Below are 14,014 nucleotides of genomic sequence, written 5' to 3' on the forward strand. Positions count from 1 at the left end.
ATATAAATAGAAAAATATATAAAAAAGACACCAGTTCCCATCTGCATCAAAGGGTTAAAACAAGATATAATATTAAAACAACGTATAATATTGAAACATATAATAACATTTCTAATGATTTTTCTCAAAAACGTGAAAACACCGGTTATCTAAAATACATTAAAAGCTCCTAAGTAAATAAAAGCCTTTTATCTAATTGGTTTCTTAAAAAAACGGGTTTTTCATTGCTTTCGCCATGAAACTACAAATGTATTTTAGCCCAATTACTTCAAGAATATACTACAAATAATATCATTTCAAACTTACACGCTGTATGCAGATTTAAGTCTATGATACATTGTTGTAGTTGTCCTATAGAGCCTTCGTTGAAAATTTAGAAAAGGCCATTGAACGTTATAATGTAATATTTATTATTATTAGTATAATATTTGTTTGCTTATTTATTTAATATTATAACCTAATATTGCAACTTAATGTTATAATTAATTCTTCTAAACAATGATGTAATACTTATTTATTACAAACGTTGGGAAATCAGTCAAATTTTCAACAATTAACGATACTTCAATTTACTATGAGAAGCACTTTCGAAATTATACTTTTCTTTTTAATTCTTTCTATTTGCAGAAAAAGTAATAACTTTCATACTTTTCTGAAAACCACATAATTTTGAGGATTTTTTTTTTACCATGTTGATTAAAATTACTTTATCCCTTTGACGCAGAGCAAATTAAAAAAATTATTGCTTTGAAGTGAGTCGTATCTTCATCGGAAAAAGTCACCGGTTTTTCATATTGTTTTCATAACCATTAACTGTCAAAGTTCTAAATATAATGTTTTTCATTTATATTGACCTAAACTATTGCAAAATAATGAAAAAAATCAAAAAATATATTAAATAAAAATTCTGCAACACAGGGTTATAGAACTATATTAATACTATAACTTCAGCAAGCTTAACTATAACAATCTTAAACAATATATAGTGTAAAGGCTTTGGTGCAAAACCAAAAAATAATAACACCTTGATATATTTTTTTTATTATATTTGTCGTTGTTAAATCGATGATGGATTATATGATGTCCAAGAATACTTTAAAGATGCAATGGTTCAAGAAGAAAGACAGATGGTTCCTGAAAAGAGAAAAAAATGGGGAATATCATATCTTTCAAAATGGCGGATGTCACAAAATATGATACTAACACATTACTATTTTTATATTTTTACTCCTCGAAGAAAAGATGGAAATTAGAATTGACGACTGAATTTATGTTAGGTTATTGACGGGTCAAATTCAATAGAACTGTTTCATGCATTTGCTGCCGTTCATAAATGATAAATGATCCATCTTGGATTCGAAAAAAAGAAACGAGGTTGGAAAAAGCATAAATAAGAAAGTGAACTATATACCTTAGCGATAATTTAAGCATTGTTTTTGTTATGCAATTACAACTTGACTTTGCAAAAGACGAAAAACAGCTAACTAATAATAGTTTGAGCTGAATACTTTCTTATTTACTTATTATCTTATTTAAGCTATAATTTGACGATAAAATAAACAAATCAAGTCATATAACTTAACAATAATTTAAATATATACAGTCCATAATTTTTAATATTTGAGTAACTACTTAACGATGTAGAAAACGCGCAATCTAAACCAATTTATCTTAACGTTTTAAGACGAATGAATTCCACATTATTTTCAAAAAACAACTTGGCACGAAATATAATATAAACATATTAGTAGTATTCTTTGAACAGAGAAAAAAATTCTGGTGAAACAATCGTATGTTTGACATTCCTAGTAAAGCAAAAAAAAAAAAAAAAAAAAAAAAAAAGTAATTCTGGTCCATAAAACTGAAATTATGCGCTATTTAAACAATTCATTTGGTAAATTTTCCGTTCATATGGTGATGGCTTAACGGAAATTATAATTTTCAAAATTATTATTCTTATCACCACATATTGAGCAAAAAAACACTGAAAAATAAATTGAATCAATTAAATGGTTTACTAATACTTTAAATACTTTTTTTATACCATGCTCTAATGTATCATGATAAAATTACCTAATTTTACGACATTTATCACATATTATGAAATAATTTTTATTTGAAAAATTCCTCACTTCTTCAAAAATTACCAAATTTTTTGGTAATTTTTTACCAAATTTTTTGGTAATATTACCAGACACACGGTAAATTTTACCATATTTTAATAGTTTTGATCATCCTTTTTTCCCCTCGGAGTGCATAGATTGTATTGCATTATCTAACTATTCAAGTAAACATGAAAAATAAATATATGCAGCTAATGTTTTCTTTCTTTTTTTATTTATTTAAAATGGAAAAAAAAAAGATTTGGTCAAAAAGCGATGAGCTTTTTATGGTCTATTTTAAAAATAAATGCATGATATTTCGGAGATCAGTGCTTAAAAAAAGAATTCAAACAATATTTGTTATTTCTGCATCATTCTAAATAACCTGAAAATTTCTTTTAACTGAAAAGATAATATTTCGCTTGTGTTTTAACATATATTCTTTAGAAACCTATTTTTATTTTCACTTTAAACCTTTATTCATTTATTTATTTTTAATTTAAGCATTTTCATACGCTTTTAAAATGACAAAAATGAGATTTGATATACTTTAATCAAGTTTTCTTACAACAAGAATCTAAAAAATTTTATGTTTTAAGTATATTTAAGAAAGAGTAGTTACTTAATTTGAAATATTTTTGATGTGTAAAATGTCTTATTATTATTAAATTTTTTAGAAACTAGCTTTCTATGGTCTATTTTAAATATAAATGCTTGATATTTCTGATATCAATGTTTCGGCAACAAGAATCCAAACACTGTTTGTTATTTTTGGATCCTTCAAAAAATTGATTGAGAAGAAAATATTTCGTCTATGTTTAACATATATTCCTTAAAGACCAATATGTATTTTTAGTTCGAAATGTCTCTCTATTGAGAAATTTGTTTCTTATAGTCTGTGGTATTGTTGTTGGCTCCTGCCATTATGGCAGAGGGGGTGCGATTGTTCTTGTTTTCCAGTGGCTTCATCTATGGCCAAGAATTCGACTTCTGTCACACTCATGCGTCAGACTCGTTTATAGGGCGGACCCATTCTTTCATCCACAAATCATACTTTTGATCTCAACCAGAGAATGATCAATCTCCAATTCAGTACCCCCCAGAGGTAGTGATTTGCTATGGGAACATGGTGGACTTTGTGACCTGACAGATTTAACGTGCACTTCTCACCATTTACTACACGGAGAGTCTTCGGCCGACTGGATTCAAACTCCCGTTCTCAGAAACGTGAGCCTCCTACCAACCAGGCTATCCCGGCGTTTGTGATAATTGGTTTAACTTAATACATTAATTTTCTGATAATAAGAATCCAAACAATTGCTATTACTTTTAGATCATCCGAAAATTTAATTTTGGTTTCTTTTAAACAAAAATGAAATAAACATTTTTCTTACTTTTTATAAGAAAATAGTTTTTCTTAAGAACGAGTCGTATGTTTATTCCAATATAAATATGGATTCTATTAACCTATTTACCAATTTGCCAGAATATTGATTGGAGTTTAATTCGACCCCAAATAAAATGCTGGAGAATTGACAAATATCTAAAGAAAGGCATGACTATTGGATTCCTATAAATTACAAGGCAGGAACTGGAATTTTTCATCAATTCCTTTTACCTTTTGGTAAATGAATTCCAAATTCCTTTTCAGGGAATTGACTTCCCAAATAACTAACTCTAGTATTGAGGTCGCCAGATATTCAGACAGCTTCTGTTCTAATTAGCGGCCATTTAAAACAGCCGTTAAATCAATGGAACAATTATCTCTGCTCAAGTTATTTCTCATGCACAAATCAAATACGAATTCCTTCGTGGGATTTGTGCGGGAAATCTGATCGTAAAATTTCACTTTAACTGGATTCTGGAGTAATCGTTTTCAACTAGATGATAGGATAGTTGCAGAAGATGGACCTGAAATGTGAGGCTATTTAACAGTGGAGATATAACACTTAACTGTGAAACATTATTACGATGACTGTTTCTAACAGAGAAAGCAAATAAATAGGCAACACCTTCGTACACATTATCACTTTATTTTTCTTCCTAAGATTCTGAGATAATGATATTTTATGGATAGAAACATTGAGAAAGTATCGATATCTTCATTCGATACTACTTTTCAATAGAATAGATATTTCTGCTTGATAGTATCTGTTGGTAGTTGGCCTTCCAATAGTATCGAAAAAAGTAGGTTATTATTTTTTGTATACCAGTATACTTTATTTTTTAGTGAAAGTAAATTCTGCTGTACTTTATTTATTATATGCTGTTACAATCTTATTACTATTACGACCTATCACTATAAGCATACTTAGTTTATATCATAGCAAAAGAATTCTGCAGTAAAAGCAAAAGTTAAAAGGATGTACTAAACAAAATTTGCCTATCATTTGGACGAATTTTATTTATTGAAATTTTGAATTTTAATAATACCTATAAATAGAACGTTTGTATTGAATAATATAAATATTTCCTCCGTTAATTTCTCAGCATAATTCATCCTATTTTCTTGCTGAAATTACGATTTCAGAATGGCTAGTCATATTAGCGTATAAAAATATTGTACTGTTTTCTTATTTTTAAATAATTCGATTGCATTTTTTGTATTTCCATGTAATATATATATATATATATATATATATATATATATATATATATATATATATATATATATATATATATATATATATATATATATATATATATATATATTATTACATATACAGATAATGTTAATGTTTGTCACCTTAAACATAAATATGCTTTAATTTTGATACTTAAGTTTAATTTTCGATTTCATTTTTAAACTAAAATACAGATTTAGCACCTAAAAAGTAAAATTTATAACATGTGCTAAAAATACTATATAAATAACAATACTAAAAAAAATTTTTGATAGAAATAATTTCGAACATTTATATTAAAATTTAAAGTGTGTCAAAATCACAGTTAAACTTTTCTGGAAAAATTACGTTTATTTTTTTTTATAGAATAACTATTTTTAGAAGAGTGATATAAATAAGTAATTTATATGCTTTAATTTATTTTATATTTAATTTTATCTATAATTCAAAGTTATTTATATCCAAGGATATAAATAAATAATTTGTATCCTTAGCGAACAAATTTTTTGTTGCAATTATACAAATACTTGATCTGGCCTAATTCGGGTATGGGGATTTCAAATCTGAAATTTGTTCTGCTTCTAAAGCTACAATTTTTTTAAAGGACATTTTTAGTCCAATTTTCGTAAAAATGTAAAAGTTTAAAAACGTTATAAATAAGAGGAAGTTGCTTAATCAATCACGATTGAAATTGCATGAAAACCCATGCCCGGAAATGGCGTCATAGGCGGATTAGGACACTTTCCTATTATAACCTTATTAAAACCACACAAAGAAACAGCGCAAACAAGAAAGCACCCCTAGTGGCGTACGACGAAATTTCCGAACCTAGATTCTGAAGCAATTTTATTTCTGATGATGTGCCCAGAAGTTTGTCGCAGCACTTATGCGAACCGCTGTTATATGTAGCATTCTTAAACTCGCACTTTTCGATAAAAAATCGACCAAAAATATCTTTAAAAAATGTAGAAATCATTTCTGGATTTGAAATCAATGACATGAAAATATCCAAGATCCATTAATAATCTTCTGTAACGAAAATTTTCTGACCTCAATTTAATCTAAAATGAATTTTAATTCTGAAAAATTAAATTTTTTATTGAAATAAATAAATTTCTACCTTCACACATTTGCTTAATGCACGTGAAAAAAAGAGAAAAAATTGCATGAATATTAGCAATAAAATATTGAGGATGTAAACAATATTATTAAGGTCATGTTATTTAAAACAAATATAATCGTTTTCATTGATGCTTTCCATTAAAGGTATATTCTAGACTCAATTTATCTTAATTACAGATACTACACTTTCTTTCATAATGCTTTGATTGGTCTTTCTAAATGAGATCTAGAAGAGAATTTTGTTAAGAAGATTTTATGCAAGTATCATATAAACCTAAAATTATTTGTTGTATATATTTGAGAACTTTTTTCGTCGTTACAAAATAAAAACAAGCTCATTTATTTTTAATTTTTTCTTTCAAATATAATTATTCTAACGGGAAAGAAAAAAAAAGAAAGCATATCAACAAAACTATTTACAGAAAGCTTAATTACAACTTCCTGAACCAAAAATCATGTTTTTGTTTCTCCATTCTCCATCTCGTATGAGCAGTAAATATGTGTTTTTCATCCAAAACAACTCTGTAATTAGAATCAAGAGAAATGAGCTATTGTCTGAAAAAGAAAATAAAAAACATTTTAACAAAAATAATAAAAAATATTTTTTTTTACGCATTTACCCTGTTTAAGTCCAAGAAATGCACTTAACTGGAAGGTCTTATATTAAAAAAAGAGGAAAATAAAGAAAATGGATCTTCTAAAAAGGTAGGAATTTTTATTTTTTTCCACACTTCAGTAGGAAAAAGGCTGAACATGCTGAAGGGAATGATTACATTTGAATCCACAAAGGGCTGGTCTTGAGACACTTTTAAATCCCCGAAATCTCAAATCCCTTCCATCAATCATCCCTAGGGATTCGAATGGGATTTCAGAGTGCGACGCATTAGACAGAATATAATCGTGATCGAACTTGCCATTCTCTTTCTCTTGATTGCTTTTATTTCTCTCTTCTTTTTCGACCACCCCCTTTAATATCGACAACAACGATTCAGAACATTGTTGTCACCTTTTCTTACTTCACCCCTCTTCTTGTTTTGATGACTCTTCTTCAAATTAATCCCTCGAAAAACAGAAAAAAAGAACCATCCAAGAAAAGAAGACCTCCTCAAATGATGATGGAAATAGAATTAAAAGGTTAAATGAAAAATTTACTTTGTCCCTGACTTAGCCCTACAAAAAAAGAATTTATTGGGTTGAGTTGAAGTCGATGAAAAGGAGAAAATATTAATGCAGTTTTTTTTTTCGTGGAGACATTTACTTTATTCGTGTTTTAATTGCAAGGCAATTCATTCTTTTCTCGTTTTAAAAGTAATTTCGTTTTGACATAATTTTAACTTTAAATTTGAAAAGAAACAAGACGTTTGAATGTAAAATATTTATTAAAATGCCAGTCATTCGTCAGCATTTGTATTCCTGCAATAATTTTTATGCGCACCATTTTTAATATTTCTATGGTCCTTATATATATATATATATATATATATATATATATATATATATATATATATATATATATATATATATATATATATATATATATATATATATATATATATATATCGTTTTATTGATTATTTCGTTTAAATATAGTTTAAACTTTTTAATTTAATTTTTCAGCAATTTTTGAATAATGAAATATGTTTGTTTTACAAAAAAAAAGAAAAAGAATTTGACTCAAATGGTTTGACAAATATACAAATAATCTTCTATTTTAAAAATATTTCGCTATTCTCCAGAACAATGTGTAATAAAATTCTATAAGTAATTATGAAAAAATCACTATAATAATAACATATAACTTTCCTTCGAATGATAATCACTGGTTTATTTTCGATTCGAAACAAAAAGACAAAATCTAAAAGAAACAAAATTTAGGTAGCTATAAACTTCTTTCACGGCTACTCTATTATCATATTTTCAAAACTCAAGACATCTTGTTCTTGAGGGTAATGAATAATGGTAATAATTTCTTGAGGGTAAGAAATTTAAAAAGAAATTTTTTTTTTTTTTGTTAAATGTTACACTTTCATAAAAGATTACACTTCTTCATAAAAGAAATGTAATTAAACAAAAAAGTAAATAATTACAGACTTGTTTACCTTTTTCAAAAGTAACCGAATCAAATGAGAAATTAAGATCCAAATATTCTCTTGTAATTTAATTATTTTTATTATTTTAGAGTTTCAAAAATAATTATAATAACTCAGAAGTTTTAATAAGGATAGATTACTTATATAAAATCAAAATAATTTTTCAATTTCAATTGAACAATAAAAATAAGGAAAAAAAAGCTTTTACCTAAACATTTGCTGATTTTCTTCTTAATATTTTATGAATGAAATGAATCTGCCAATGAAAGTGTTTAAGTGTCACCCTCCCCAATAATAGTTATTCCACCAATAAAATGTCAACTCAAATCCGGCCAATCATAAAAATCTTTTCCTAAATTTGTTTAAATTAATTTTTCTATTCCTGGTTAAAGGATATCGTACACTTCTCCATTAAAAAACTAGTAGCATTGTTTTTCAAATGTTTATGTATTTTTTATCTATTAACAATTATATATTTCTTTAAAAATTTGTTTTGATATACAAATCCAAACGCTTTACTCTGTCATCTTGCGATAATAAATTTCCAAGTGCAAGAAAATTGGTATTCACATTTATGCTTGATATGTATTTCGTTACTATTATAATTATTCGGTACAAGTTATTTACGTTTTTACTATGTAATTTAATTATTTTTCGATAAACACTGAAAACATTTTAATAAGAACTACAAATTCGAAAATTTAATTGAAAATTGAAGTAATTGAAAATGAGTATCAGAGAGGAATGAATAATTTAATTACTCTTGGGTAAAGTCTGTAATTAATTATTATAATTATTATTATAATTATTATTTCTTAATTATTATTTTTATCATTACTTATTATTTTATAAATAATTATTATAAAATTTATAATTGATTACAATTCATAATTAGTTTTGAAGTTCTATGATATCCTATGATATTAATTTTGAAGTCCATTAATTTAATTTCATTAATTAATCATTAAATATTCGACCGAAATTTTCTAAAACAATGAATTATATTTCCATTATACTAATCTATGTAATACTATACTAAAATATTTTCTAATATTAATTTAATTTTAATAAAATAAATTGAAAAATTATTTTATGACAAAATTCTATGTGATTTAAATATTTTAAAATAAGCTTATTTGTAAAGATAAACTAATTTAAATTATTAGGCTTTTCTGTAACTTTTGTTTCATTAATAATTCAATGTAAAAAAAATAGATAGAGGAATTTTTGAAATGTTAAAATCCGTAAGAAATATAGAGAATATAAAGAAGTTATTCTAGCATGACTTTAAATAGAAGCAACAGGAAGGACAATACTAAAAAGTTTCTTTATTACCTAAATGGGTAATTTCACACCGGATTTATATAAAACTGGTTTGACATAAAATGCTATAATAATTAAAAATATCATAAATTAAGCTTGTTTCAAATAGCAAAACAAAATTCTAAAAATCGAAAAAATGATATAAAAATTACGTCTGACTCATAAAAATGAAATAAGAATTGTAATAAAACAGCTCGTAATTCGGAAAATGTTACATATTTATGCCTCGCTTACAATTTGTTTTGTACATTTTGGCAGATCGTAATTCTTTAGGTAAGAATTCATTTTCAAATAAACTACATTCTTCTTTAGTGATTATATACCAATCAGCTATTATTGCCATTTAATTATTTAATAGTACTCTAAGCTTTTGCCTGATTTTGTGGAAAAAAAATGTCATTATTTTGGACTCAAAAATTTTTTCAACTATATAAATTATGTAATTAAATAGTATTCTTCAGACAGAAACTGTTGAAAGCATATAATTCTTTTTCAAAGCTCATAAATTTTTTTACCCAAATTTTTTAACCCTTCCTCTCTCCTTAATTTTATAGTAAACAATTTTTTATTGCATATTTTAAAAATCATATTTTATTGCAAATTAATCATACACCATGTGTTTGCACTTTATAACCATGTAGATTAATATCTTAACCCTTTGACGCAGAATTTTTATTAAATATATTTTTCATTTTTTTCTTTATTTTGTAATAATTTAGGTAAGAAAAAAAAACGAAAAATTTTACTTTTAGCATTTTAATAATTTATGGTTATGAAATGCAGCATGAAACAGCAATGTCTTTTTCTACGTTAAATGTAAAATCCTCCAAACAATACTTTTAAAAAATTTTTCTTTTTGTAGTTATTTAGATCTAAAGGAAATAGTTATTAATCATTGAAATTTCTTTAATGTACAAAGTCAATAATTGATAAATTTCTGAATATGAAGGAAAATAAATTTACGACAACGTTTTTTAAATTTCAGTACAAATATAATTCCGATAATCTAACAAGCTATTTTTAGTAACTGTTCGACTGCTTCTTATAATTAAAAAATACAAAAATATATTTTTACTTGTTATTTGAACTTCAGAAAAAAATTTATATTAGAGGGACTCCAATTTCCTGTCTGCGTCAAAAGGTACAATATATACAGAATTAAACTAACTGAAAAACCTACTTCAAATGGGGGTGGGATATATATATATATATATATATATATATATATATATATATATAAGCTAAAATTAAGATAATTAGAGGAAACATGGAAAATAATAATGATTAATGAAGGGAGAAGAAGAAAAGAAAAAAGCAACCACTCGAAAGAAAAATTAGAATGAAAATAAAACACAATAAGTAGAAAATATTTACGAAATTAAACATATCAAGCAAAAAACAGAAAAAACAGATCAAAACAAAAAACGAAATCTATAAACCTATAAGAAAAATTAGAATGAAAATAAAACACAATAAGTAAAAAATATTTACGAAATTAAACATATCAAGCAAAAAACAGAACAAAACAAAAAACGAAATCTATAAACCAGCAGCGAATTCAAATGAACTTACACGTAGCGGAATCTTTCAAGAATGATTTTAAATATTTTCGTAATAAGAGTACCAGATTACAAATTATGAAAACAGATGCGCAATTAGAGTTGGAAGCGTAAATAGAGGGATCTTTTACTTCGCCTTCTTACTGCAGTACAATAATAAAACAACACAATAATTATTGCAATAATTTATTTATTTTCTTCTTATCCTTTCGGTCTTTATTATTTAATTATATATATATATATATATATATATATATATATATATATATACGTATATCCAAAGAAAGAAGTGATTAAAAGGTAGTGAAAGCACTCTCTCCTACCCCAAATTATCAAGTGCAGAGTAAAAATTCAATTTGCATAGTATCCCATTGCATAAATGCCTAAAATAAAGGGCCCTGAACAATAAGGGCAGTAGATTTCCCCATTTTCTAATCAAGGTATTGTTTTGTGAGAAGATTTACTACCGGAGCTTTGGCAGCCCTATGGGACTTGTTGCATGTGTCATGCTTCTTCTTTTCTCAGTTGTGAATGATGCAGGCCGTCTCCACCACTTCCGGGGAAAGTATTAAATTACTTAACTGTCGCATATTGCTCTGGGGAAGAGAGGGAGAAAGACCACCCACAGGCGCCATCTTAGTATACTTTCTTAGCAAAATTAATTTTTTTTTACTCACATTTACACAAACATGATTTCGATGAGGGTTGTCTCAAATCTCATTTCCTTTATAAAATGTTCTCAGAGAAATAATAATATAGAGAAATATTATTGACAATTACAAAAAGTCTTATTTATATTTTTATACTATTTCTTAAAGATACGAGAATTCCCGAAACGTGCCTCACTCGTGTATAATTACGATGATGGTTTTCACAATTCTCAGAATTTCTTTAAAATACCCGGATGTTATTGAAACTATATATTATTGTTTATTTCCAAGACGCGCTAAAAAAATTTGGAGAAATTTTTACGAATATTAAAATATTAGCCTACTTACAAAATAATTTTGGAAATCTTAGAAGCATTTCTAATCTCTTTCTTAAAAGTTAAAATAATTTTCTTCTAATGAGTGATGAAAAGTTCGATTTATGAGTTTTAACTCAATTTTTAATACATCGTGAGGAAAAAAAATCAAATGTTCCTTGAATGTTACTGGTGTGAAATTTTTTTACTAAATTTTCACTAAATGAGGTAAATATTTAGAAACTCTCATAAAGTAAACAGTAAAAAATTCGGAATCATATTATTGTAAAAAATACCGGCAGTTCGGGTGCCTGTACTTTTTACCAAAGCATAATTTGGAACAAAAAGTCTGATAAACCGTAATTTTTCCAGTATTAATTGAATTTAGTAATAATCTTTGAATCACCCAGATTAAATAAATATTACTATAAAAATTACGGAATAATATTTCACGGTAAAAAAGGATTCTACGAATGATACACCCAACTGTCGGTACTTTATACCGCAATTTAATTCGGAATTTTTTACAGTGCTGTAACAAAATAAAGAAGTAATTCTACTTCTTGTGGTCATCCTTCACAAAAGTTGGCTATCAAATCAATAGCATTAATTATTATACAACTTTTTTCCATATTTTTCCTCCAAATAATGTAGAGTTGTAAATTGAAATTGAATTGGCAAAAATTTTTTTCAAATACTGCTAAAGAAAACATTGGTGCTGCAATAAATAAATAAGTAAGAAGAAGAAATTGTTGAATCCCTTGTTGCTAAAGTTTATGGCCTTATTATTATATTTAAATAAATTTATAATATTTCGATAATGCTCTTTCAGGAAACTACATTAAATTCTTTTTGATTTATTAGAAAAGATTTCCCGCATCAGCCTGTAGTGAGCCAGGGGGTCCTGGTGGTTAAGCCCCCACAATTTTGTGACCAACGGCATGATTGAGGCATTGTGGTCAGCACTACGCTCAGGCCACCGTTACTTTCCAAACAAGCTGGTACCCATCGATCTGAAGCTGGTTTTGTTTTCCATCTGATAACTATTCTTAAACTTTATCATTAATTTAAATTAGTACCACAATGAAACTTATAAATATTTATTTATTAATAAGTTTATTCACTTAGAATTTCATTTAACAAGTGAGGACATTAAACTTAGTATAAAACTATTTATCTAAATGGTATATATACAATTCTACTAATTAAATCTCAACGGATTTTTGCTGAATACCCCTTTAGAATACGTTATTAGAATTTTTGGCTCCAAATCAAAATGAATTTCAAATAAATGAAGTCAAACTTTTCCATTTAATATTTTAACAGTTTAAGGAATTATAATAATGCATTTTAAAGTAAATGGTGAATAATATTTAGCTTGAAATATCTTATCAACAATTCCTAGCGATGTACAACATACCTGTACATACAAAATGCATTGCAATATGATTCATTTATAATAACTTAAATCATCAGAAATAGTTAAAAAGAAATTCAAACTCATTTAATGTGATTTAGGGTGTTTTATTTTTTTCATCGTTTTTCCATCTAAAATACACTGCAAAAAATTTCGAATCAAATTACGCTGAAAAGTACTGGTGTTCAAAGTGCCGATACTTTTTATCGTAAAACCCATTTTTACCATAACATGTTACAAAACAAAAAATCTGATAAACCGTAATTTTTTCAGTAATAATTACAGCGAAATCACTGAATCACTCTATTTAAATAAATATTACTTAAAAAAAAATACGGTATAACATTTCATGGTAAAAATGGTTTTTGACGTAAAATGGATTTTATAGATGATGCACACAAGTGCAGATAGTTTATACCGTCATTCGCTCTGGAATTTTTTACAATGTAGAGACTTATTTTATATATTAAATACATCTTAATAGCAATTTCCCGTAATATTCATCTATAGCATTTAAAATCTATAGCAGAAAGATTATTTTATTCTTACTTAAATAATAAAGATTTAACTAAAAAAAAAAAATTCTAACTTTATTTTTATGCAATTCATGCTGATTTTTTTCTGATTTTCTTTTCCCCTCCGATTACTGTATTTGTTTCACATATTAAACAAATATGTTGAATTAAAGCTAAGTATGAAAACTAGTTGTACCTGTGTCCCCTTGAAGCGAAATGATAACAGCCTATAAGTGAAGCATTAATTATTTTTGCTAATTAAATTAGAAGCAGATAAGATGACTATGAGCAAATCAAA

General features: G+C 26.2%; 1 long non-coding RNA gene across 1 annotated transcript in view; it reads right to left on the reverse strand.

Moving 5' to 3' along the window:
- Nucleotides 1-915: 915 nt before the first annotated feature.
- The window catches only part of LOC107447508 (uncharacterized), a 38,429-nt gene continuing 25,330 nt past the window's right edge, over nt 916-14,014 (reverse strand). Inside the window, exon 3 of the long non-coding RNA XR_001584541.4 lies at nt 916-1,134. This is a non-coding gene — a long non-coding RNA (uncharacterized LOC107447508). The remainder of the gene's footprint in view (nt 1,135-14,014) is intronic.

Source organism: Parasteatoda tepidariorum, chromosome 12 (genome assembly GCF_982258835.1).
Source record: "Parasteatoda tepidariorum strain Cologne lab strain chromosome 12, Ptep-v5.0, whole genome shotgun sequence".
NCBI lineage: Eukaryota > Metazoa > Arthropoda > Arachnida > Araneae > Theridiidae > Parasteatoda > Parasteatoda tepidariorum.